The sequence below is a fragment of the Dipodomys merriami genome, unplaced genomic scaffold (genome assembly GCF_024711535.1).
Source record: "Dipodomys merriami isolate MVZ:Mamm:240054 unplaced genomic scaffold, mDipMer1.0.p SCAF_82, whole genome shotgun sequence".
Taxonomy (NCBI): domain Eukaryota; kingdom Metazoa; phylum Chordata; class Mammalia; order Rodentia; family Heteromyidae; genus Dipodomys; species Dipodomys merriami.
In genome coordinates, this window is record NW_027206424.1 from 3,439,662 (window position 1) to 3,465,032 (window position 25,371).

The 25,371-nt window shown below is 52.7% G+C and overlaps 1 protein-coding gene across 3 annotated transcripts in view; it reads left to right on the plus strand.

Moving 5' to 3' along the window:
• Window positions 1-4,726: 4,726 nt before the first annotated feature.
• Mgmt (O-6-methylguanine-DNA methyltransferase) overlaps window positions 4,727-25,371 on the plus strand; it is a 209,943-nt gene continuing 189,298 nt past the window's right edge. Inside the window, exon 1 of one of the 3 annotated variants that reach the window (XM_070011478.1) lies at window positions 4,727-4,786. The gene's annotated coding sequence lies outside the window, so the exon portion shown is untranslated. Of the gene's footprint in view, window positions 4,787-4,838; window positions 4,920-25,371 lie in introns of those variants that run through there. The other 2 variants (XM_070011479.1, XM_070011480.1) reach the window with 2 other exon arrangements.

The following is a 25,371-nucleotide window of genomic DNA, read 5'->3' on the forward strand; positions in this document are numbered from 1 at the left end:
TACAGGGCTTGGGCGCCTTCCTGTCTGACAATGACGGCCAACAGCATCTGAATTTCACAAATGACCGCAGCGCTGCATCCACAGGGTTTCTCCTCCTCTCCTTCGATCGGCCCTCCACGCCCGGCAGCCAGCCTGGCTTCCCAGGAGCTCTGGTCCCGGTGTGAGGGGTGGCAGAGGCACTGACCACACAGGGCAGCACGCGGGCGCAGGGACGGTCCCATTGGACACCCCACAGCCCCGCTCGCTCACTGTTCCCCAGGGCACACCCCACTTCCTGCCTATACGTAACTCAAACTCTGCGCTCTGAGCAGGGTCGCCTCCGGTCCTCACAGCACACTCACCGCTACAGCAGCCTCCAGGTCGTCTGAGTCTTTGGACTGGTAGGCGGGCAGGTCCTGTCTTCTTGCCCTTCCTGACCCTACAAGGACCTGAAGGGAGTTCAGATCTCAGGGGATGCTCCCAGGCCCTCCTGGCACGAGGCCCATGAGGTCTGGGGTGCCACACTCTCCCCCTGCAGGAGGGCGGAGCCTACAGCCCCATCTTCCCTGAGCTTCTGGCCCATGCGCATAGTATCCCCCCTGCTGCAGTGATGGCCTGGCATCTGCCTTGGGGAGAATGAGCTGGGACGGGGGTGTGGGCAGAGACAGTGTGCCCCCTGCTCCCGAGGCCCCTTCTCATTCCCGGCTTTTTGCATTCTCCAAGTCTCACCCAGCCAGAGGCACTGACTGGTGCTTGGCTCCAGCCTATACAGGAACACTAGGCCTAAAAAAATCGATTGTGTTAATGGGGAAGCCCTCCACTGGAGACACTTTCCTACAAGCAAATCACATGCAAAACACTGAAGTGGGCACGCTCTGCTGTGTTCTCTTGTTACACGACCACAGCACGTTTGTCCGGAGTTTTGGGCTTTCAAATGACATAAGGTTTTATGTGATCGTTACAAAATCCCTTCATCTCCCAAAGGTGGGGTTGGAAGGATTACCTTTGACTACTGGAGACAGCTCTGCTGTAAATGGTCTCTATGTCACGACGGAGCTTGGAGAGAGAGGCTTATCAAACAAATTTCTTGGGTTGCAAATCATTAGAAGCAATCACACATCACATTCATTTGCTTAACCTGAAAGGTACCCATTTGGATGTTTAAAGAAACTATGCAAATTAACACTGTGTCTACAAGAAGGCTGGCTGATCTAATGAAAATCCAGGAGCCCCCTAAGGAAGTCAGTCCAGACTAGAGTTGAGTGGTTTTTCTCACTTCTTTTCTTTTTCAAAGCCACTTTGAAGATGGAAAAGTGTAGAAGGAACATCACCCTTCAGTCTAACACTGTCACCCCATAGAAAAGCCACCAGGACTAGTGAGTGAGCAGCAGATGGGCACTGTGGTCCAGATCCCCCCATGTATCCTGTGTTCCTGACAGTTCCTTGCACCAGGCAACCTCTGTGCTCTGGAGCAGCCTGTGTTTCTTTAATAATAGGAAGGGCATAGCCGGGCGCTGGTGGCTCACGCCTGTAATCCTAGCTACTCAGGAGGCTGAGATCTGAGGATCGTGGTTCAAAGCCAGCCCGGGCAGGAGAGACTGTGAGACTCCTATCTCCAATAAACCACAAGAAAACCGGAAGTGGCGCTGTAGCTCAAGTGGTAGAGCGCTCGCCTTGAGCTGAAGAGCTGAGGGACAGCGCCCAGGCCCAGAGTTCAAGTCCCACTACCGACCAAAAAAAAAAAAAAATAGGAAGGGCATGAAGGTGAGGATGAGCATGAATCCTAGGGAAGTCTTGATGGAAATGATCCCAAGGAAGGGCAGGACTCACAACAGCCACAGAATGTGGGTCTCTGTTAACATGAGATGGTCACTGTGTGGGTCTCTGTCTCTGTGTCTTGCTCTCTCTGTTAATAGTCCAATGAAATGGTTTGAATATAAAATGTGCACCCTAGTCTTAGGGATTTGTTTGCCAGATGATAGGATTTTGAGTAGTGATTGGATCTTGAAGGTTCTGACATTGATAGGTTCATAATCTGATAGCATGATTGGCAAGTAAGTACAAGTGGGGCCTAGCTAGAGGATGTGGGCCTCCGGAGCATGCTCCGAGACGATGTCCTTTCCTCTTTTTCTGCTGCCCACTGGCCATCCGAGGAGCTGCTCAGCTCTGCCAGACGTTTCTTGACAAAATGTTTAGCCCCACCACAGCCCAGAAACAACAGAACCAGCCGGAAACCTCCGAATCATGAGCCAAAATAAGTAATTCCTCCCTTTAAGTTGTTTTTCTCAGATCATTGTCTCAGCAATGAGAAGTCTGACTAATATCCTCAGGGATTCATATTAAAACACTTTGGATATTTTTAGTGTAAGATTCATGTGTTAACTTTAAGTACTTCAGATCACATTTAGGATCATAGTTGACACTCTGATGCAGTCTTGGTATGTCTCCATTTTGGTTCTGTTTGCATCCCAGTTCCAGTGGGATCCTATCGTCGCTGGCTCTAAGAGACCAGGCTTAAGTACCATTACCCAATAGCTGTGGTCACAGGCAAATCCCAAAATATAAAGATGGTTTATCTGTTCAGGGATAGCTTATTTTAATTCCCTTTTCAGAGTTTATAATTAAGGATTCGGGAACTTGGGTGAATGAGCCAGACCTACAGTAGCCCATGTGAGTTGGCCAACTCTCCTGTCACCTGAGTTTATCTGCTGAGGGCTGCCTGGGGATTGTGTTGGAGGCTGTGCTCTGACCCACCAGAGAAGCAGCACCTCGGTTTGGTCATGCTGTGTACCCAGGACTCAGTTCATCTTCCACCAGCAGCTACGGCAAACACATCTCAGAGCAGTCCCCGGCGGGCAGTGGACGGATCATCATACAGCAGACCTGCTGAGATTCTGCTCTGTACTCCTTCACCAATGGTTTTAATACACGGGGCCCCTCAGGTCACAGTACTGAGAAATCCAACCAGACTTGGAGGTAAGGAGACAGTTTTATGAATAAAACAAACAGAACCTAGGATGCCCATAGCATGGTGCTGAGAACACATGGTGGACCTGGGACAGGACCCTGAGATCACCAATTCCCATGTCTCCCCCAAGCCTTAGGATGGTCCTCCTTCTTAGAGTGTTAGACATAATGTGATCTGTCCTCATTTTTCCTAAGGTGCTAGAGCAAAGTGCTACAAACTGGGTGACTTAAAATAATTTACCCATGGGGCTGGGAAGGGGGCTCAGTGGTAGAACGCTTGCCTCGCATGCATGAGCCCTGTGTTCAATTCCTCAGCACCACATAAGCAGAAAAAGCCAGAAGTGGCACTGTGGCTCAAGTGGTAGAGCACTAGCCTTGAGCTGAAGAGCTGAGAGACAGTGCCCAGGCCCAGAGTTCAGGCCCCATGACTGACAAATAACAACAACAACAACAATAATAATAATTTACCCAGAGGCCAGAAGTCTGAAATCAAGGTGTGGTAGGGCCAGGGTTACTCTGAAGGTTCTAGAAAAGGGGCTATCCAGGCCTCCTCGGGAGTCCAGTGTGTAGATCCTCACTTAAACAGAAGGACACAGTCCTATGGGATTAGTTCAGGGACTCATGACCTCTTTTACCTCAGTCATAAGCCCATCTCCAGTCACATCTGAGGTGGTTAGCAGTCCAACATGACTTCTCCCGTCCACACCATGCCTGGCCTGGAACCTGTGCACACGGGAAGGAGGGTCCAACATGACTTCTCCCATCCACACCATGCCTGGCCTGGAACCTGTGCACACGGGAAGGAGGGACGGGATCCTGTGCACACCCAGGGGCACCGGGCCTGGCACCTGTGCACACGGGAAGGGGGAGGAGGGACGGGATCCTGTGCACACCCAGGGGCACCTGGGCCTGGCACCTGTGCACACGGGAGGGGGGAGAGGAGGGTCCTGTGCACACCCAGGGCACGCGCGCCCGGCCTGGCACCTGTGCACACGGGAGGGGGGGAGAGGAGGGTCCTGTGCACACCCAGGGCACGAGCGCACGGCCTGGCACCTGTGCACACGGGAGGGGGGAGGAGAGATGGGATCCTGTGCACACCGAGGGCACGCGCGCCCGGCCAGGCTGCCAGGGCGGTGGACCAGCGCGGTCAGCCGGGCCCACTGAGTCACAGGACTGTGGCCCGGCCCCGGGGAGGACGGTGGTCTATCTTGGCGTCCGCACTACCTGTCCGGCAGGAGCGGGCAAACTGAGGCACCGAGCTGGGAAGACCAGGCATGGCCCCCGGGGGGCCCGAAGGGCTGTGCAAGCCTGAGCTTTGGGCCGGCGGGTCGGGGCGGGGCAGGGAAACAGAACCAGGCCTGGACGACCGCGGCTGCTCAGTGAGCCTGCGCAGAACGGAAGCTGGGCGCCGCTCACGGAGCATGCTCGCATCGCCAGGAGCCCGCCCCAAGCTCTCGGCTGAGCTTCCGGCAGTTTGTGGCTCCACCTCCCACAGACCCCGCCCCACGCGCCTAGACCACGCCCCCTACGCTGTCCTTTGCCTTGGCTCCCAGCCCTATCTCGGTCTCAGCTCCGCCCCCGCGCCCTGGGCCCCGCCCCCAGACGCTCTGGCAGGCCCCCGCGTCCTCGGCCCCGCCCCCAGGCGCTCTGGCCCTCAGCCCCGCCCCCAGGCGCTCTGGCAGGCCCCCGCGTCCTCGGCCCCGCCCCCAGACGCTCTGGCATGCCCCCGCGCCCTCGGCCCCGCCCCCAGGCGCTCTGGCACGCCCCAGGCCCCGCCCCCAGCTCGTGCGGGCCTGGGCGTCCCGCGCAGGTCCTGGAGTTCCGCGCGGTTTGCAGGCCGGTGAGTGCGTGGGTTCCTTGCTCCGTGCGCAGCACGGGCTCTCCCTCGGGAGAGAGCGGGCCCGGGGACGTCCGCAGCCCCGAGCGGCCCCAGCGCGCCCGGCCCTCCTGGAGGACGGGCCCCGGGCGCCCAGGTGTGTTTCGGCGTGCCTCCCTGGGCCTGGGCTGCGGGACCGTGCCGGCGCTGGCCGGGCCCGGGGCGCGTGCGGTCGTGGCCGCCCCCTGCGTGCACCTCCAGCCGCCACACCTGCGGGACCCGGTGCGGGCACTTCTGCGCCTGCCTGCCGCGTGCCTGCAGCGCCACTGACCCGAGCGCGCAGGCCTCTCCGCCCGCCTTCAGGGAAACTTCCAGAAGCCCCCGCTCAGGCCCTCCTGGCGGGCCTGGGTCTGTGGCCTGGGCAGAACCCTGTCACCTCCGCAGGAGCGGGAGGATGGCGAGTTCAGGTCTCCCCTCTCGGGCTGGTGTGTTTGTGTGCATTACGCCTAATTGCGTCCATAAACACTTAAGTAAACAAGTGGGGTTGGAGAGCCATTCACACTCGACACCATAATTCCCAAGCCGGAGATAATACAGTAGAGTAATTTCTAAACTAGGCATTGCTCACTCCGAGTTCACCATTCCCTCAGATCTCAGCATGGCTCAGCCCAGGAGCTGGCTTTCGGTCCTGGAAAGCAAGATTGGGGTGTGTGTGTGTACGTGCGTGTGCGCGCGCGTGCTCACCACTGGCCTGGCTGGACCCATGCAAGACACAGGGGAGCGGTTTGAGCCAAAGGTGAGCTGTCCACCCTAAAGCTAAGAGTTACACTGGTTATTAAACAGGCAGCTGTGGAGACAGATTCCCAGACCCTCCTCTTCCTCTTCCTTGGTGCCCGGAGGTGATGTTGGGATATCATATGGTTACTGTGATGGATCTTAAACTGGACCGGACACTAAGGAGAGGCTTAGGTCCTCTTGAAGGAGAGGAGCACTTGGAAGAAAACTGTATCAGGAACACAGCTGGTAGAATTGTGGGAATTTGCTTTCTTGGGGTGTCTGCCAGGACCTCTGCAAGTGGCAGGGGAGAGTGGACCTATGCTCACGGGGGTTTCCTCTCTTCCTGGGTTCCCCATCTTGAGTTAGAATTTCATAGTAGGAGTATATTTTATAATCTGGGCACTAGAGGAACAAGGACTGAAGTATACTAAAAAAGTGTTTTGTGTGTGTGTGTGGGGGGGGGGGGATGGTCCTGGGGCTTGAACTCTGGGTCTAGGTGCTGTCTCTCAGCTCCTACTCCATGCTAGTGCTCTACCACTCAAGTCACTATTCCACTTCCAGCTTTTTCTGTGATTACTTGGAACTAACAGTCTCATGGACTTTCCCTGCCTGGGCTGGCCTTGAATTGATCCTCAGGGATCTCAGTCTCCAGAGTAGCTAGGATTACAGGTGTGAGTCACCAGTACCTGCCTGTTCTAAGGTATTTATCAATGTAAATATTCCTTTCATCTGGGAGAAACAATCTGTACCAAAATAACTGAATTTAATCCAAGAAAGGTTTCATTGTTGGCAAGGTAAAAAGAAATAAAGCCCTAGGTACACATTAGTTGTCCATTCAGTCTTGCTCAGCTGTTAAGATGCTTGACCACTCTCTTCCTCTGAGAGAAAAGGGTAAGGTTCTTAGGGTGCCCTTCAGTGGTCCTTGAGACTCTACCTGCCTTTCCTCACTGGACTTGAACTTCTCCAAGTGTCTTAGTTAGGGCCTTCTGTGACTCTCATGTAACTAGTTAATGGGGCAGGGAAAACCCCAGAAGAACTTGCCTCCATCCGTTGTTAGAAACCAAACCATGTTTCTCAGCATTTGCTAATAGGACCAACTTACTAAATTGTCATCGTTTCCTTCACTTGCAGGGGGCAACCATGTAGGAGCTAGTAGCTTCAACCATCAAGGCTCTTGAACTGTCCCTTTGGAATTCATGCCCTCAAGGATGTCAGAAATGTACTGCACATTTCTAACCCCTGTAGGGCACCAAGGAGTCCATGGCTTGTCCTGCCATGGGCTCAGAGAAAGCCGCCTCTCTGTATCACACACCCAGGGAAAGATCCAAAGTCAGAGCTCAGAGCACAGTGTCCAGCGGCGGTCTGGTCCTAGCACACATGGTGAAGTAGAGACATTGCAAACCAAACCATGGAAAACCCAGGCCTGTTTGTTCTGTTCTCACACATCCCTCTGACCCTGCTCAGCAGCCTTTCGTGTGTGAAGGCCACCCCTGGAGGGAGTGGTGTGAAGACCACCCTTGGACTGCCAGCCCCAGGCCTTTGATTTCCAGCTGGCTCTCAGGTCACTAAAGGAGATCCACAGTCTCGGGGTCTGAAAGGCCTGAGAGGAGCCACTGCCACAGCCTTCCCTGGTAGCTGCCCATAACAGTTCTTTGTGAAAGAGCTGGCCTCTTCCAGATTATTACTTAAATAAAACCTAAAGGTTTTCAAATCAGAGACGGAAACCATACCTTGTTCTGGGAGAGTGCAGGTTCCTTTCAGCCTGCTCACAGGCTCTGGACAAGCCAGTGCAGCCCAACCTGTAGAGAGCTGCGAGAGGCCGCACCTGGAAGATGGCGCCGGCTTCCGCCCTCCGCCTTCCCGATGGCGAGTGCTCTCGTGGTAAACAACTCCTGATATGGCTAAGGCAAAGAATCTGGCTTGCTTCTGTGCACCTGAACCTATTGGCGGTTCCCACGTGGCGTATCAGGGTTGGCTACCCAGCGGGTATTTAAGGCTGTGGGGAATTCTCCCCGGGGTTGGGGTCAGAAGATTACTAAAAGGTCCTGAATAAACTGCGGAGAGAAGAGTCCGGTGTCGCGTCGTCATTACCGGCCGAGGCGGTAGCGACACGTGGTGGCCCGTACGGGGACTCAGCCACAACCCCAACGAGGACTCAGAACTCTCTGTGGTCAGGGTGGTGCACCGGTAAGTTCCCAGGTAAAAGGGGAATCCGCCACAAGAGCGGGGATAAGTCCCCAGGTAAAAGGGGAATCCGCCACAAGAGCGGGGAGTAAGTTCCCAAGTAAAAGGGGAATCCGCCACAAGAGCGGGGGGATTTTTGCTCTTCTCAGTAGATAAAGAGAGAGTGAGAACCCGGGGCTAGTCAATAGAGTAGCCAAAAGTGAAAGTAAAAGTTTGTTTACCAGCTTTAAATGTTTAAAACATGGGCGCTTCTTCGCACCCAATTTTTTTGGCTCTCAATGAGCTACTGCACTCAAAAAAGTTAAAAATAAAAAACAGTACTTTAGAGAGATTTTTGAATGAATGTGACATCGTTGCCCCGTGGTTCGCTGTCTCCGGAAGCCTCACTGTGGCCTCTTGGGAGAAACTAGGGAGGGACCTAGATTTTGCCTCTGAACAAGGAACGCTTAAGAGCGGAGTGAGACCAATATGGAAACTGATAAGAGGCTGTCTCGAGGACCAGCGTTGCAGTGAGGCGGTAGAGAATGGTCAGGCCGCCTTAGAAATGCTGCAGGAAGAAAGATCAGAAAGGGCAGACAGCGAAAAGGAGGAGAGCAGGGGGGGGTCATGCCCTGATTTTGCCGAACTAGAGACCTCTGAGTCTACAGACTCAGAGGAACTACAATCACTCATAGAACAAATAGAAAAAACAAAGATAAGAAAGAGGAGGAAAGGGAAGGAGAGAGAGGACCCAGATAAAGACGAATGCACGCCCTCCATGCCCCGCCCCACACCTTCGGCCCCTCCGCTCTATGCGGAGGACCCTGGAAGTGGCAGCCCCGGCTGTTCTTTCAGCCCAGGCGTGTGGAAAGCGGTCAGAACCGAGTTACATCTAGCCTGTCCAATATTTCAGGATCCACAGGGACAGCGGTATCATGAACCCTTAGATTTTAAGGTTATAAAATCTTTAGCTGAGTCTGTGCGGACATACAGAATCACAGCCTCCTTTACTGTAGCCCAGGTGGAGGCCCTAAACAGACATTGCATGACACCTGGTGATTGGAGTGGGCTCGCACGAGCTTGTTTGAGCCCAGGTCAGTATTTAGATTGGAAGGCCTTTTTGATTGAATTTGCTAGTGAAGAGGCTGCGGCCAATCAGGCTGGGGGAAACCCAGCTTGGGATAGAGATATGCTGCTTGGACAGGGGAGATTCGCCAATCAGCAGATAGGCTACCGGTCCAAGTTTATGAACAAATCAATAAAATTGGCATAAAGGCATGGAAGGCCTTACCAAATAAAGGCGAGGTGAGTGGCAATCTCACCAAAATCCTGCAGGGCTCTATGGAGCCGTTTTCGGACTTTGTTGCTCGTATGGTTGAGGCCGCTGGCAGAATTTTTGGTGACCCAGACGCAGCCATGCCATTAATTAAACAGCTTGTTTACGAGCAGTGCACTAAGGAATGCAGAGCCGCCATAACCCCATATAAGAATAGGGGACTAGAAGCATGGATGAGAGTTTGCAGTGAGCTGGGCGGACCACTAACTAATGCTGGATTAGCTGCTGCTGTGGTGCAATTAACCCAGAAGAATAGGGGCTGGGAAGGTGGCTCAGTGGTAGAGCACTTGCCTTGCATGCCTGAGGCACTGGGTTCGATTCCTCAGCACCACATAAGCAAAAAGAAATGAAAAAAGCCGGAAGTGACGCTGTGACTCAAGTGGTAGAGCGCTGGCCTTGAGCTGAAGAGCTGAGGGACAGCGCCCAGGCCCAGAGTTCAGGCCCAGGAAAAAACCTATTCAAAAAACGCTGCAAATTTGTCTAAACAGTTGTCTAGTTATCTTTTAGGTAATTGAACTGGGGAGTTCGACAGCCTGATGGAACAGCTCAGGATTGCCATCGTCGTGGTGAACTCGACCCGAGTGGATGCCGGATTGGCGGAGGGGTTATCTTCATGGATCTCCACTGCTATGATTCATCTCAAGGAGGGGGCGGGTTTGGGAGCCCTGATAGGCCTCCTGGTGTTAGCCTCCTTGGTATGTCTGTGGTGCATTTGCCAAATTAGAGGTTCTCAGCGTCGCAGTGCAGCCATGGTTATCCAAGCCTTTACAGTCATTGGAGCAGGTCAGTCCCCCTAAGCGTGGCTTGCCACCCTAAAACAATGAGCACAGATTGCAAAGCCAAAGTACTGCAGTCGAGAGGCATGAGTTTTGCCCTCGAGGAGAGCATGTTTGATTGCACACGGGTTCGATTCGCCTTTTCCCGTCCTTGTGAAAAACGAATCAATGGACAGGCTGAGTCATCCCTAGAGAAGGTACCCTCTGGGAGAAGGCTTGTATGCAGTCCTTGCAATTGCACAACAGGGATCAGACCTCTGTTCTCATCTGTGTTCTTTAAACAAAAAAGGGGGAACTGTAGAGAGCTGCGAGAGGCCGCACCTGGAAGATGGCGCCGGCTTCCGCCCTCCGCCTTCCCGATGGCGAGTGCTCTCGTGGTAAACAACTCCTGATATGGCTAAGGCAAAGAATCTGGCTTGCTTCTGTGCACCTGAACCTATTGGCGGTTCCCACGTGGCGTATCAGGGTTGGCTACCCAGCGGGTATTTAAGGCTGTGGGGAATTCTCCCCGGGGTTGGGGTCAGAAGATTACTAAAAGGTCCTGAATAAACTGCGGAGAGAAGAGTCCGGTGTCGCGTCGTCATTACCGGCCGAGGCGGTAGCGACACCAACCCCTGCTCTTGTCTGAAATGAAGTGAAGGTGAAAGGCAAGGCTCTGTGTGTGTGCACGCGTGTGCACACATTCACGTGTGTGTTGGGGGGTGTTAGAGCCTTGCAGAAGGCTGGTTCTCTCTTGGTTGACATGACTGACATTCCCATTCTATTTGCTGTGGTAACCTGTCCTGGGCATAAGCAGCTAGAAATGAGAAACTCACTTTGGTGGCCTAAATACTGCATGGCGTGTTTCTTGGCATTTGAGTAATGGTTGCATATCTGTTGACCATAGAAATAATCTAGGTTTGTTGTTTTTATTTTTTAATTTAAAAAACAAGAACAAAGGGCAGTCTTAATGCCTTTTCTGTCGGCAGGCTACATGGTTTGAGGAAAACTGTATCAGGGGTGTGTGGAACATAATGAATGACTTCCTTTTCTTATAACTGCAAAAGGATCTCTCTGAAGGTGATTGGTCTTCACCCTTGAAGGGATCAAAGTGGCTTTGTCAGATGTGGCTCACGTGTCAAGGGGCCGCAGACTGTGTGGTGTCCAGTGGCTAGGCCTTCCTGTGTGCCATTTTCCCAAGTCTGTCTGCTAAATAAACAGCCCACCCAGGCCACGGGCAAGCAGTTGACCCCAGGGGCCACATGCTGCATGCTGAGACATGAGTTTTCAGTGGCTGTGCGGCAGAGGAGGGGCTGTACCCCCCATGCCCCCGCTGGGGGTGGCTCATTTGGCCTGTGAAGTAGGTGTTGTCGAGCCAGTTAATTCTATAGACGCATCTCTGTACAGCTGTTACATTTGCCGTCCTGAGAGGATGTGTGTCACCATGAGAGCAGTAAATGCCCACTGTGTCCACACTACTACTTCTGAGATTTCTGTGCTCAAGTAATTTCTTTCCCGGAGCACGTGTGCAGTCAGTACGGTATCCGGTCCCGTGGCCCATTCCCAAAAGTCTGAGGTGACACTGAATACAAAGCCCACCAATGGTGTGGCTCGTAAAACCAGGCACTTGTTAAATCTATTTGTTTTTATTATAGACATCGATCTGCCAGTTGCAATAATGCATTTATGGACATTTATTTTTTTCTGAAGCACAGTGTGCATGGCAGTTTTTACTGACAAATTGAGTCACATGGATAGTAGTTTAGAAAACTCTGACTTTATTGACAGACTGGGTGACCTCAGCATCAGATTGTAGAGTGGGAAAAGAGCGGGAATGAGGCTCGGGGCAGGGTAGGAGAGGGGACATAGATGTGGAGATGTAATAAACGATGGGTAGTTATTTCTCATTTGTTTGTGAACTCTTTAGCTGTTTCACTCTCAGACCAAAGGATGATGTGTAGGCAAGGTTGGATGTGCTGACTCTTGGGCTCGTTCCCCGAGTGTAGTAGAGTTTTCTTGGGCAGCAGTGGAGGCTCCTGTCCCAGAGGTGGCCTGAGCTGACTGGTATCAGAATTCCTGAAAGAGCTGGCTCAGGCAGGTTGTACGGTTGTCGGCACAAGTGAGGATTGGTGCCCAGAGACTTCTGTTTCTCCAGGCTTCTTGGGGGGATTTTGGTAGTCCCCCGTGCTCCCCCTGCACCCCACCCCCCAGCGCTTGAGCCCTTTCAGGAATTCTTAAGGGTCAGCGGTAGGGAGTGCCTTCCAGCCCAGACCAGCGCCCTTCTGGCTGGATCTTCCCGCTGCCACCATTGCTCAGTGTTGTCTGCCCAGGTGGTTCTGTGGACATCTTTGTTGCTCCTTAGAGGTGGGTAAGGGCGAGTCTGTTCAAATGCAATACGAGCTCATCGCTTTGGGGTTTTGTTTTCGTGGTTAGGACAAAAGATGCAGATGTTACCAAAACCTTGGCATTCTTTTTTTTTTCTTTTAAGTGAATTATTTAAAGATATTTTTAGTGCTATTGTTACAGTGTTGTACAGAGGAGTTACCACTTTTTAAGTCACGTAATGTGTATGTTTTTGTTTTCCTTTTTTGGATAGTGTCACCCCTTCCTTCATTTTACCTCAGTTTCCTTCTCCTGTCTCCCATTCCTGCCCACAAGTTACATAGTTCATTTTCCACATGGTTATATACTGAATAGCATGATTACTATTTGTTATTTCTTTTCTACCACTGTGCCTTGTTACCTCTGAAAGGCAGGGAGGACGAGAAGGCACTTACAGTCTCTTGGGGGGAAAGAGAGGGCACAAATGCACACACACTTGTGAATTTGGTTAAGGTTTTTGAACACCAGTGTCACCAGGCATTGTACGAAAAACCTGCCTCCACATCTGCACCTGTGTGAGGGTGCTTAGCACCAAGCTAGGGGACACGCAGTGCCGTGGCAGGTGCGTGCATGCAGTCCTAGGGAGCCCCTCTATTGTCTGTGATGCAATCCTGGGATGCCCCTCTATTGTCTGTGATGCAGTCCTGGGGTGATCCTCTCTGTCTGTGATGCAGTCCTGGGTGCCTCTCTCCTGTCTGTGATGCAATCTTGGGGTACCCCTCTCTGTCTGTGATGCAGTCCTGAGGTGCCCCTCTTCTGTCTGTGATGCAGTCCTGGGGTGCCCCTCTTCTGTCTGTGATGCAGTCCTGGGGGGGCCCTCTCTGTCTGTGATGCAGTCCTGGGGGGCCCCTCTCCTGTGATGTCCTGGGGGGCCCCTCTCCTGTCTGTGATGCAGTCCTGGGGGGCCCCTCTCTGTCTGTGATGCAGTCCTGGGGTGCCCCTCTCTGTCTGTGATGTAGTCCTGGGGTGATCCTCTCTGTCTGTGATGTAGTCCTGGGGTGATCCTCTCTGTCTGTGATGCAGTCCTGGGGTACCCCTCTCCTGTCTGTGATGTAGTCCTGGGGTGATCCTCTCTGTCTGTGATGCAGTCCTGGGGTGATCCTCTCTGTCTGTGATGCAATCTTGGGGTGCCCCTCTCTGTCTGTGATGTAGTCCTGGGGTGATCCTCTCTGTCTGTGATGCAGTCCTGGGGGGCCCCTCTCTGTCTGTGATGCAGTCCTGGGGTGCCCCTTTCCGGTCTGTGATGCAGTCCTGGGGTGATCCTCTCTGTCTGTGATGCAGTCCTGGGGGGCCCCTCTCTGTCTGTGATGCAGTCCTGGGGTGCCCCTTTCCGGTCTGTGATGTAGTCCTGGGGTGATCCTCTCTGTCTGTGATGCAGTCCTGGGGGGCCCCTCTCCTGTCTGTGATGTAGTCCTGGGGTGCCCCTCTCTGTCTGTGATGCAGTCCTGGGGGGCCCCTCTCTGTGATGCAGTCCTGGGGTGCCACTCTCTGTCTGTGATGCAGTCCTGGGGGGCCCCTCTCTGTCTGTGATGTAGTCCTGGGGTGCCCCTCTCCTGTCTGTGATGTAGTCCTGGGGTGCCCCTCTCTGTGATGCAGTCCTGGGGGGCCCCTCTCCGGTCTGTGGATGTCTTGCCATCCATGCGGCTCCACACTCCATTGGGCAGTCCAGGGCCATGGTCATGGAGCAAGAAGAAGCATGGGGAACGTTCCAAGACTTCACTGGGTTTCCCCCATCTCTGTGGGACCCTCACCTGATTTAGGTCAGAGCCTCTGTGGGCAATGTGGGTGGTTTCCCTGAGAGGCCCATGCTGCAGGAGCGTGGACTCGGGTGCGTCTGGGGGCCTGTCTGCAAGCCCTGCAGTTTGAGGATGGCGTGAGGGAGGCCACGAAGGAAACCAAGGCAGAGGCCGGCGAGGCCTGGGGCCAGTGCCATCTGTGGGGTCTTTGCTCTGGGCATGCGTGCATGGGGGCCCCTGGGCCATTGGTGCGTGTTATAAAGTTCACTTTGTATCACCCGATAGGAAGAAGAGGAAGGTGGGTACAAGGGCCTGGAAGGAGGGGAGGGGACAGGCTGGGAGGATGTGTGCCGGGCAGGCTGTGTGGTGCGTGGAGTGAGAGGAAGTGACCGCGTTAAGAGGAGCTTGCTCACTGAAGAAGAAGCAGATGTGCCTGTCCGTGCCTTCTCTGTGGACTTGGAGGCAGGCGGAGAGGGCTCCCTGGCTCTGGAAGGTTCCCGGGTTCCTCTGCCTTGCCTGGAGCGTGGCCCCCAGGGCAGGAGACTGCCTGATTGGAGCTGTTCATTCAGGCAGGACTGTCAGCAGGAAGCCTGCTCATTAACGGGCACCTGGCCCCCAGCCTGCACCCCACGGGGGGCACTGTGCTTCCTGCAGGCGGCCATGGAATCTTTAAAATCACACCGTCAAGTTTCAGGCGTACAGTCACATCAGAATGCAAATTAAACATAAAGTGTGTGTTTCCTTCCCCTAAAGACCATGGGAAATGGTGGCAATTCACACTGGCACGCTTGAGCGTGTCTCTGTGGGGGCCTCTGGTGCCCCGGCGGTGGTGGGCACCCTCCCAGGGCACGGGGGCACGCCTCCTCCCCGGCCGCCTCGCACCCTGCCTTAGCCTGATTGCGGTTGCTGTAGTGAAATTCCTGGAGACTGAGTCACTGGGAAGGGCAGAGGTTTCTCTTTGCTCGCAGTGCTGAGCTGGAAGTGCACGGTCAGTGTGGCCTTACGGTGGAGAGCAGAGGGCCGTGGGCACGTGCAAAAGGGGACAAAGAGGGCTGAAGGTCAATGGCAGACTCACCTCATGGGAAAGCAGTCCATTTCCACGGCTCAGCCCCAGACCCCTCCATGGAGCCCCGCCTCCAAGCCCTGCTGAGCCGAGCTGCAGACCTGAGGCTCTCCGCTCCCACTGTGAGAGACAAGCTCCAGCCCCAGAGGGCTTGCGCGGGGGGGCCTTGTCTCCCGGGCGCTCCTGCTCCGCTCCTGCGAGGAGCGAGGCCACCCGATAGCCACAGAGGGAAGGGCCTGGAAGGCAGTGGCAGATAAAGAATTTGGATTTTGTTGGGCAGAGTCATTAGTGGTGGCAAGGGAGGAAGGGTTTGTTTTGGCTCCCAGTTTCAGAGGTGACAGCCCATGGTTGGCTGGCTGCACCCCTTCTGGGCCATGGTGACACAGAACGGCGTGGTGGGAGGTGTGACGGAGCAGTTTCTTACCCCACCACAGGCAGTATGCAGAGGGGCTGGGGGGGAGGGGAGACCCAGTGGGAGTAGGGACATGGCATGTCCTTCGTGGGCGACCTCCTCTCAGTCATGCTATCATGTACACATCCATCATTCGGTGTGTCCGCTGATGAGGTCAGAGACCTCGGGAGCCAATCACCACTCAGTCGCTGGTTCTACCAGCTGGGGACCGAATGTCCACACAAGAGCCTTTTGTTGGAGCTACTCGTTCCTAGCCAGACCGCAGCAGTGTGGAAGGCAGGTGCCTCTGAGTAGAGAGGTTTAGGCAGACATTGAGGGAGATCTGGGGAGATTCCCAGGAGAACAGCACCTGAGGGAGGGGTCCTGGATGGTATCTCGTGTGTGTGTGTGTGTGTGTGTGTGTGTGTGTGTGTGCGCGTGTATGTGCGTGTGTGCGTGTGTGTGTGCGTGTGCATGTGTGTGCGTGTGTGCGTGTGCGTGTGTGCGTGTGTGCGTGTGTGTGCGTGTGTGTGCGTGCGCGCGTGTGTGTGTGTGTGTGCGCGTGTGTGTGTGTGTGTGTGTGTGTGCGTGTGTGTGCGTGTGTGTGTGTGTGTGTGCGTGTGTGTGTGTGTGTGTGTGTGTGTTGGAAGGACCCAGCATGGAGGCCAGCAGATGTTACAGGCCCGGACAGTTCTCTGGTGTTTAAAGCCAGAGCTTGGAGAAGTTCCTTGGAAATGGGGCTTCAGAGTCAGAGTGTTCTGAGAGTGTCATCTAGTGAAAGCAGCGCCAGCAGTGATGGCTGTGTGTCGGATGACAGGGAATCAAATGAGAAAGCATGTCACATCCTTAGCACAGTGGCGCTGGGCGCTGTGATGGGTATGCTGCCGCTCTTATTAGTAAGGCTTTTAGCACTCAAGGGGAAGTTTCTAGAGTAATGGGCAAAGAAAAGAAATGATGTATTTCCAAAAGTTACTGAATTTAGCCAGCTATCCCAAGAAAACCCTTGTGTACTATTCTTTATTGTGCAGAAAAATTTGTTTCTGTCACCATTGTGTTGGCATCAGATTAAGCTGTCGAGGCAGATGGATGCCGGCGTTGTGCTGATGAACGCATTCCCGCTGCCTCCTCCAGCTGCCCGTCTCCCTGTGGATCGGGGCTGGGGCCTGGTGGGTGCTGGTGGAAGCCGAGTCCTCTTGGGTCACATCGGGGAGGCCGGCAAAGGCAGCTTCCACGACGGGACTGCTGCTATTTCCAACCCACACTTACATAGATAGAAGATTAGATTAACCCTGCTGGCCACGAGTGACCACCACTGTGGTCTTCTGCCCAGCAAGGGGACTGTGTCCCTCAGTATGTCCCCAGACTCAGAGGGCGTGTCTCCCGTGTGTCTGTATTTGGCGAACGGTCCCCGTAGGAGGTTGCTGGGGTAAAACGAGGCCATAGCAGATTCCTGCTCTCACAGGCTGGGCAGGGAAGGGAGATGCCTGTGCCCACAGGAGGACGCAGCGGGGAGCCAGCTGCTGCCTGGGGGGCGGGCGCAACCTCCGTTTCCCTGTGAACTTTGCCTGCTCCCACCTCAGAGCTGCTCAGCGCGCCTCGTTCCAGCCTCCACTGTGGGGTTGTGCTCCGGCAGCCATGCTGACCAAGATCCGGGCAAAACCAAGGCGTCTGATTTTAAAACCATAAGACTCCCTGGGGTCACGTGTGAAGGTGGGGTGGGGAGGCGAGGATCACTAATTAGACCATACTGAGGAGTCACCGTGCTAGTTCAGTCCCTGGCATCCCGCGGGGGTGAGCGTGTACGGGAATAAGAGGAAGCGGCATGAGCGGGCCCCCAGACTGATCACAGAACGTCAGGGTCTCCGAAAAGGGCTGCAGCAGGCAGGGCAGTGATGGGCGTCCGTGGGCACCCGTGACTGGCAGGATGCCCTCAGAACCAGGGAGGAGGGCTGCCTAGTGGTCGGCACAGACCCATGGTTCCTGGAGATGGCAGCAGGCAGCAGGCGGTCTGCAGCACGTGGACTTCTGCTGCAGGTCTGCAGAACAGCGTGGGCCCTTTCAGAATGCTCGCCGAGCTCAGTTGAGCGGACCCCAGCCACCCCTGTCTTCTTGAAAGGCTGCTGGCCATACCTGTGGCTGCCAGCCATGTCTGTGTTTCATCCACACCACCCTGGGAAGCTATAAGGGTGGGCGGTTGTAAGATCCACTTCTGGCCACCTCACCAGTTCATGCTGTGGGTTGTAGATCTGCAGAATGCATCGGAACAGTGGATAGTTTTAGACTGGTTACATAGAAAACTCAGGCATATTTGGGAGTATCCTGGCCTCCAGGCCCCAGGGTGTGGGATATCCCGATGTGGCAAAACACTGTGCTCCTGCAGTCGGCCTCAGGGGCCCAGTGTACCCAGGAGAAAGATCTCTGGTGGTCAGCCAAGGCCCTAGGCAGTGAACCACACTGGGTGGTGTGTTGTGCTGTTATGATCTAGAACATGGATTTGAATTTATTTATTTATTAGCAGCTATATTTGTTGCTTAATTCCACAGTGAGAGTCTCTAAGAATATGATTAACCTTGAGGGTCATTGTATAATGTAATTATTAATGATTGATTCTGCGTATCCTCAGAATCAATAAGAGCAGCATAATGGTCTGGCATGGAGTTGGGTCTGATTCCTTGCATTTCATAAACACAACTTCATGACAACATTCGTATTGGTTTATTACTCAGAACATGTTTGATGTATCTGAAGTCTCTGATTAGTCTTAAGTAATTACTGTGACACATAGAGTTCCTCACATAACTTACGCTAATGTGCAGACAGTGTTAGAGTCTCCTGCCACTAATAGTTAGGGTGGGGATGTATAGTAATTGATCTTCCTGGGAATGTGGTAATGTAGAAAACAATCTGGGCTGTTGGAAGTATATTTTATGAGTGTGCATTGGGCCTCTGGGATGTTATATTGAAAAACCCAATTGCACAGTTACCATGGGAACCCAATTAGAATAGATTGTTTGATTTTTTTTTTTTGTCTTTCATCTTGACCAAAATCTAATGTATTTTAAATGTTTTTGTATGGAATTGTATTCCTGTGCTGATTTGCTATGTCCTAGGATTTTTTTTCTTTGCCTCGTTGTACCCTCAGCCTGGGCAGACATGGTGGGAAGTTGGCAGTGTAACTTGATGGAGCTCTCTCCTAGAGAGTTCTTCACGGTTTTGAGAGGAATTGGTGCAGGTTGGTGGTAGAGGTGGGCGTAGTGGAAAGGATTCTGTAACAGCAGACCAGGTGCTCCACTGGTAGAGCCCTGGAGAGGGCAGGCAGGCTTCCCCCAAGCCAGGCATCCTCACGTGGTCTGGTCTTGGATCTGGTGTGTGCTTCTTATCCCTTGTGATACCAAAGAGCTCATGTGAGTTACATGCAGAGGGCTTGAGATGCTTGTTCCGGACTTCTCTTGGGTACCAGACTGCAAAGATGCTCAGTTATCTATACATAGATACAGCATTTGCTCAAACATCCCTTATACTTTAAATAATCTCTAGATCATGAATAATACCTAACAGTGTTGTGCAAATATCAGGAAATGATGAGAAGACATGTACATGTTCAGTATGGACACTTTTTTTCTCAAAAATTCTCACTTCACAGTGGTTTAGGTTCTCAAACGTGAAGATACACCAACTATATCACTGCTTACCGCATACAGAATTAAAGTTGCGAGCCTAGTGTGGTGGCTTGGTGTGTAACCTATGTGCTTTACAATGTCTTCAACCTCGTGCATTCTTTTCTTTTTGTTGTATTTCACTTTATTTGCTGCATGTGAGATAAACCCCAAAATATGTAACTATTTTTTTTGCAAGCTATCAGTTACCTTTTAAGGAGACTGAAACCAGAAAAAAAAATTCAACATGTATTTACCCATTTTCCATTTTTGAATTATTTATTCCTTATTATAGATCCTAAAATTGAATCTAGTATCCTATAATAATTTTGCATTCAAAAAACTTGCACTGAAATTTTTTGAAGACAAATCTGCTGGGGTACAGATTATCCTGCTTTTTTTTTTTTTTTTTTTTTTTTTTTTTTTGCCAGTCCTGGGGCTTACACTCTGAGCCTGGACACTGCCCCTGAGCTTCTTTTGCTCAAGGCTAGCACTCTACCACTTGAGCCACAGTGCCACTTCTGGCTTTTTTAAGTAGTTTATTGGAGATGAGAGTCTCATGGACTTCCCTGACTGCGTTGGCTTTGAAATGTGATCCTCAGATCTTAGCCTCCTGTGTAGCTAGGATTACAGGTGTGAGCCCCTGGCACCCAGTTTTTTTCTTTTTGGAAAAACGTTTGTTTCACTGGCATTCCTGAAAAGAAGTCACTAAATAAGGAATTCTGGATCCACCATTCTAGACGTTCCATTGTGGCCTGCTGTTCTTAACTTCTGATGAACAGTTTGCTGTCTCTCTTAAAATCATTCCATTTTGTGAAATTCCCTCTGCAGCTACCCGGCTCTGTCCACCATCTTTAAGGGTTTGGCTTGGTAATTTGGTTACTGGCCTTGGTGTAGTTGTCTTTATGTTTCTTCTGTTTGGGTGTTTTGAGCTTCTTGCATGTATTAATGTAGGCTTTTCATTAGCGCATTTATTATTTCTTCAGATCCTTCCTCTATCTTGGAAGCTCGTTCACTTTGTGTGGCTTGAAACTTTCTCTGCCTCCCTGATGTTTTTGTATCTCATTCTCTCTCTGGAAGGACTAATTTCACAGTTGTATGCTTTCATTGTGACTTTTTTTCCTTTTACTCTATATAATATGTTGATCACATTAGGTGTTTTTCTTATTTTAAAAAATGTATTTTCACCTCTGTAAGAGTCACTTACAGGTGTTTTATATTTGTCTTGTTTCTTCTCCTCTCCTCTCTGTTTTGGTTTGGTTCCATTGAATTTTTCCCCCTGGGTGTGGATTATACTTTCCGGCTGCTTCTTTGTGTGTTATTTTTTTTTATCAGATAGCTGACATTGGTAATTTTGTTGTTGTGTGTTATTGTTGAATTTATTTTTATTTTTTATTATTGTGATTGTTGAATTTTTAATAATGAGTTTTGGACTAAATGTTCTTGCTGCACTATGAGTTGAAAGAATGTATCTCTCCTCAAAGCTTGCTTTTGCACTCTGTGAGGTTGGTTCTGATACAGGGTGTAGTCTATGGAAGCATTAGCCTGACTGTTGAGGTGAGTAGGTATACAAGGTATGCAGTGTGTGTGTGTGTGTGTGTGTGTGTGTGTGTGTGTGTGTGTGTACATATAGATACCTACACAGTCCCAGACTTGTGTTGGTTCAGTTGGCGGTACTGTGGCTTTGTTGAATCATAACTCCACTCTGAGCTGAGGAACACCTGGGTATGAAATAAAGTAGCTCTACGATCTTTGCCTGGTGAGGACACAAGCTCTTCCCAGCTCTGTCGTGTGTGGTAATCACAGGACACGGGGCAGAGGCTGTCCTGATGCCCACAGCTCTCAATAGGAGGAGCCTTCCTCTCTGCTCATGTATCCCCGGATTCATGGCTTTTTGTTCTTCTTATCCTTACCTTGAGGCGTCCATCTGAATTTTGGGGTGGCCTGTGGGTTGATGGTTCACCTTGTCCCCCTACCTCAGGGATCCTAGTCCTGGCTGTCTGCGGTTCCCCAGGACATTGCTTCTTACAGTTTATTTTAGCCATGTTCGGTTTCTGCCCTTCCGTCCTGGCTCGGACCGTAAACTCCTGCTGGAGTTTTAGTGGAATCGTTGTGAGAAAGAGGGTGCCAGCTGCATCTCCCGAGCACTGGTGCCGCGCGCCCGGCAGGTCCTCTGACCCGGGCCCCGGGCTTGTGGTCACAGGCAGAGGTGACACCCGTACATGCTTTTGTGGCCCTCACAAAGGTCCACAAAGAAAATGTAAGTCCTTCATCTTCCTCGACAGACTTGGTGCACTAGACGGCTTTGGTGTTTTTACTGAGATAGATTAAAGAAGCAAACTGACTTCCTTCTAATAACTTTTTTCCTTCCCTTCCTCCTTCTTCCTCTCCCTCCCTCCCTCCCTCCCTCCCTCCCTCCCTCCCTCCCTCCCTCCCTCCCTCCCTCCCTCCCTCCTTCCCTCTGTCCCTCCATCCCTTTCTTCATTCCTCCCTCCTTCCCTCCTTCTCTCCTTTGCTTCCTCTCCTTTCTCTCCTTATTACATGTTATTTGAGGCCCACTAAAGGATTCCTGGGTTATAACATGGAAGCCAGTTGGACACTTGACCACCACCCTCCGGAGACGATCACATCACAGCCCCAGCACCGCTCCTCTGCCCTGCTCTCCTGGCCAGCACTAGACTTCCCCCTCACCAGGCCCTGGCCTTATCACTACGCCAAAATTCACACTTACCATTTCCTGCCTTGACCACAGACCTTCTTGTTTCTCAACAAGAAATCCCTCAGTGTTGTTAGCGAGGGTGCTGTGCTGTGTGTCTGAGACCTGCCCTTCTGTGGGAATCTTGTGTCTGTAAATCATCGATGTTGCTATGTTTGGCCGGAGCCCATTCACTTTCAGTGCAGAATGGCACGTGTTCATGCAACTTCTCCACAGTTTGATGTTACACTTTCTTACCCCCTTGTCAGTGGGCATTTATTGGTTCCCAGCATTTGCCAGGACTGCAGCTTGGTCACATGTACGTGGCTGCCAGTACCCGTGTCTGACCGTGTCTCCCCGGTGTGTGCTCCGGGGCAGGACTATTGGACTGTCAGTGCTCAGTGCTACAAGATAGCAACTGCTTTGTAAAGGTGGTTAAAGCAGATTACCCTCCTATCAGCTGATCTACATCATAACCCAAACCTGGAGCAACCGCACTACTAACAGTTGCTAATCCACGGGATAGACAGTTGTATCTCTGTGTGATTGCAGTTTGCATTTCTGGGATTGGCAGTGAACTTCAGCATGCTTTTACGTTGCCACTTGTGACTGTTCTCTGCGAAATGCCTGTTCATAGGTTTTTGGCCTAAGAGTCTACTGGTTGTCTTTTTCTTGCTGATGATAAGATGTATTTTCCAGCCTGGATTCTGATCCGTTGTCAGTATGTGGACTACAGTGGTTTCCCACGTGTGATTGACTTCTGCCTTTCTTTGCATGTCACGTGTACCCTGTGCTCTGTCTTCCTCCCCAGGTTGTCTGAGTGCTAGAGAGGTCAACACAATTTTTTTTAATGTTATTTGTTCACTCTCTGGTTTATTAGAGTCCCTCAATCTAGTTGTCTCTAAAGAACTGGAATGATAATGTTTTTGCCTAAGGCTACAAGAAGTTAAGCATTCAGAAAGTCTTGAAGATTGAGAAAAGTAATATTCAAATCAGTGATCAAGAAAGGTTAGCCAGTGTACAAAAATGGACACACAGTGTGGGTTCCATCATTCCGGGGTGAAGTCGCAAGCGTCCGGTGTGCAAGGCCTCATTGGGTATGGAAAGGTGGCCATCTGGGACCCAGGACAACCTGCTCACTGACTAGTAATTTTCTGCCTTTGATATGGGGAACACTCCTTTTGGGAGAGGTTGCTGCGAGGCTTTCTAAGGGACGCAGGGGTGTGACCTTGGGGCCTGCCTCATACCATTGTAGATGTTGTAGCCGCCCGGCACACCCTGACAGTCTGTACTAGGAAAGTCATTTTTGTGTTGCTCTCCTCACCCGAGAACGGACATGGATGGAAGGGCTTCCCTGTCGCCCGGCCGCTCACTCCACACGTGACCAGGTGCCCTGCGGTGAAGGATCTGAAGTACTTCCAGCACTGGCTCAAGGCAGGCTCACATCTGGGACTCTGTCTTAAAGAATGAACCTTTGAGCACGAGGGTGTTTAATATGGTGTCTAGTCTGTTACATAGTGCTATCACAGAATACTAAAGACTAGGTAACATGCACACACATATTTAAAGGAACACACAGACATATAGCGGACAGTGGTGACTCAAGCCTGCAGTTACTTGGGAGGCAGAGTTTAGGAGATCTCGGCCAGGCTAGGGAAATGCTAGTGAGATTCCCACCCAATGGATAAGCCAGGTTCCCACCCAGGTGCAGCGGCAGCTGCCTGCCATCCCAGTTTCACAGGGGTAGGTAGGAGCGTCTCATCTAAGGGGCCGGAGGAGGATGCTGGGCAGAAGCGTAAGACCCTGCCCAGCAAACAGAGCAAAAGAAAAAAAAGGGTGAAAAAAAAGTGCAAGCAGAGAGAAACACCACTACCACAAAAACCACAAAACAAAGCAAAACAAACACCAAAGCAAACAAAAAACCAACAGCCCGTGTTTCTCAGTCCTTAGAGGGCGGGGAGTTCATGATCGAGCACCGGGCACTGTCTGTGCTGGACACATGAGCACCGGGTGCTGTCCGGCACAAACAGACACATGAGCACCAGGCGCTGTCTGTACCGGACACGTGAGCACCGGGCGCTGTCTGTGACGGACACGTGAGCACCGGCCACTGTCCGGCGCGAACACAGCCTCCACAGGATGGGCAGTGTCCTCACACGGTGGGAGGGCAGCAGAGGCGCCCACAGCCTCTTTAGGAAAGGGCCCCAGGACCCTCTCACCTCTTTGGACCCCTCCTATGATCATGCCAGCCGTGCCTGCTGTTTGGAGGGGAATCTCAAACTGCACTGCGCTGCTGTGCACTGAGGGCAGTGAGGTTCTTAACCAGCCCCCCCCCCCCCGCTTCTGGCATCCAGGTCGGCACCATCCACGTTTTAATCCCGGGAGTGTTACGGTCATTGTTTTTTCACATCTACGCGAGAGGCATCCATCTGGTGAGTTTGTGAGGTGGTAGATTGTAGAGTGCGTGGGGCTCGGACGGCACTGGCCAGGCAAGTCCTGACCGCACGGAGTTCAGGCCCACGTGGGGCCCAGCTGGCCAGGCAAGTCCTGACTGCACGGAGTTCAGGCCCACGTGGGGCCCAGCTGGCCAGGCAAGTCCTGACTGCACGGAGTTCAGGCCCACGTGGGGCCCAGCTGGCCAGGCAAGTCCTGACTGCACGGGGTTCAGGCCCACGCGGGGCCCAGCTGGCCAGGCAAGTCCTGACTGCACGGGGTTCAGGCCCACGCGGGGCCCAGCTGGTGGCAGGCCCCTGGGGAGGCACAGTGACCCTGCCCCTCATTGCCTCCTGAATCAGTTTCCCTAGTAGGTACAATTACAGGGCTAACCGGAGTGGTCCAAAGGAACCGCGTCCATGATGGCAGCGTTCTGTATGTGTCGTCCAGTATGGCAGCCACTATTGGTCAGTCACCATTGTGTCCTTGAAACGTGAGCTTGAAGAGTGGGCACAGCCTGGAAGCAGAATGGTAAATGGAATTACATATTCTCACTACGTTCAGTCTCAGTGAGCGGCCACAGGTGTGGGGGTGCACTGTGAGTGGCCACGTGTGGAGGTGGACTGTGAGTGGCCACGTGTGGGCTGGACTGTGAGTGGTCACATGTGGGCTGGACTGTGAGCGGCCACGTGTGGAGGTGGACTGTGAGCGGCCACAGGTGTGGGGGTGGACTGTGAGTGGTCACGTGTGGGCTGGACTGTGAGCGGCCACGTGTGGAGGTGGACTGTGAGTGGCCACGTGTGGGGTGCACTGTGAGTGTCCACGTGTGGGCTGGACTGTGAGCGGCCACGTGTGGAGGTGGACTGTGAGCAGCCACGTGTGGGGTGGACTGTGAGTGTCCATGTGTGGGGGTGCACTGTGAGCGGCCACGTGTGGAGGTGGACTGTGAGTGGCCACGTGTGGGGTGGACTGTGAGTGGCCATGTGTGGAGGTGGACTGTGAGTGGCCACGTGTGGGCTGGACTGTGAGTGGCCACGTGTGGAGGTGGACTGTGAGTGGCCATGTGTGGAGGTGGACTGTGAGTGTCCATGTGTGGAGGTGGACTGTGAGCGGCCACGTGTGGGGGTGGACTGTGAGTGTCCATGTGTGGAGGTGGACTGTGAGCGGCCACGTGTGGGGGTGCACTGTGAGTGGCCATGTGTGGAGGTGGACTGTGAGTGTC